The 1,655-nt window shown below is 33.3% G+C and overlaps 1 non-coding gene across 1 annotated transcript; it reads right to left on the bottom strand.

Moving 5' to 3' along the window:
- Window positions 1-931: 931 nt before the first annotated feature.
- LOC124100640 (small nucleolar RNA U13) lies at window positions 932-1,035 on the bottom strand. The gene has a single exon (XR_006854367.1). It is a non-coding gene; the product is annotated as a small nucleolar RNA U13 (small nucleolar RNA).
- Between the last annotated feature and the right edge of the window lie 620 nt (window positions 1,036-1,655).

Here is a 1,655-nt window from a genome sequence, read left to right as displayed (position 1 = left end):
ATTTCTAGTTGGGTCTTTGAAGTCCTAGATGCTTTGGTTGCTCTCCGATTCCTTCAAAAAACTGCACTTTCTGGTCCTAAACTTTATCTCATAATTATATATTTTCAAGACAAAGTTAATCTGATACAGGCTATTTTATCATAGCTAGAAGTGAAAGTCTCCTGTCTGTAACATTTTAATACATTTAGAAGAAAGTATTCATCTATTTATTGTGAGTTAAAAAGAAATTATAATTATTATCTTTCAAGCCTGACTGGATCAAAAGGTTGGTACAGGGGCAGTGGGGGAGTGTGGCCTTTAAAGATGACATGTGTCAATATATATCGATGATATTGAGCCACGGTCCTTCAACATAATCTTCTTGCCTTGATGCAGATGAATGAGACCATTCACTCAACTGAAGCTCTTTTGATAAGAAAACCCTTTCAATACCTTCACTTTTTAAAACTTTTGGACCATTCCATCTGACTCTATAAAATACATCAAACCTCATTTTACCTTGAGGCTGATGCTCACCACAGTTATCAATAGCAAGAAATAAACTTGGAATTACTTTTTATATAAATTCCTGATGAAATAATTTTTTGTCAAATTTTAATTTTTCTTCTATACCTATGCCAATTAAGACCATTAACTTAATAATTTATAATTTATATATTTTATGATAATTAATAATTCTATAACTACATACTTATTTTTATTTAGTCACTAAATTATTAAAAACTCCAGTCTCCAGAGTGGCTAAATATACAGAAACATTCATATTTCATACATTTGTAAAGCTTTCTGCAAGTCATTAAAGATATATGCAAAAAACTTCAAAATTTTGCTTTACATTTATAATTTTTATATAATAACTTCAAAATATTTACAATATGAAAATAATCTTACACGCATGAAATCATATAAATAGAAGTTTGCTTGTTTTTCATGTCAGAAAGGTAAGGTGCTGACATTGTAGCAAGGTTCAGAGGGAGGCACATCTCACATGGCAGCGTGAACACCCAATCATCATGCTTATGAACCAAAAAGGATCTATGAATACAAATATATTTTTAAGCCCTGTTTATGAGAGCAAAATATTGGCAATAGTATTAAACTATATTGGCAATAGTATTAAATAACTTGAAACATCCAACAACAGGGCATTGTGTTGTTAAAGCATCACATCCATGGGATTGCATTATATGCCTACATTTACAAATATTATTTTAGAAGAATATTTACTGACAGCAGTTTGTAAAGTAGAAAACAACCATTTTAAAGAATCACCTGGAGTTTGAACTGTTGGGCCAGGACAAGGGTGGGAGGAAATTTCACTATTGATTTAGAAAAACACCTTGAAGGCTTTGTTTCACTTTGAAAGTCATGGCCTTCCTTCTAGACATAGCCCAGGTAGAAAACATTTAGGCAGAGTTTCACAGCTTTAAAAAGCACAGGAATTTGGGAGTAGGCTTTGGAAACTCCCTGGGAGGAGGGGAAAGGGTTTAGATGAATACTAGAAGGCCAAAGGGGTTTCAGTGGCAGGAGAAGCAATTTACATGGAATGGGTGGGTCTTGGGGAAAGGATGGCCAGTATTAAGGACCCTATGGTGGGAGGGGCTTCAGAACTTTAGGATACAAATGTCTAATATTGAATTTTATGTTGTTCTCTA

The sequence above is a fragment of the Marmota monax genome, unplaced genomic scaffold (genome assembly GCF_021218885.2).
Source record: "Marmota monax isolate L192 unplaced genomic scaffold, Marmota_monax_Labrador192_F-V1.1 WCK01_AAM20220418_F8-fsc00130, whole genome shotgun sequence".
In the NCBI taxonomy this organism is placed as follows: Eukaryota; Metazoa; Chordata; class Mammalia; order Rodentia; family Sciuridae; genus Marmota; species Marmota monax.
Note: the sequence above shows the minus strand (reverse complement) of the source record. Positions and strands in the feature narration are given on the sequence as shown.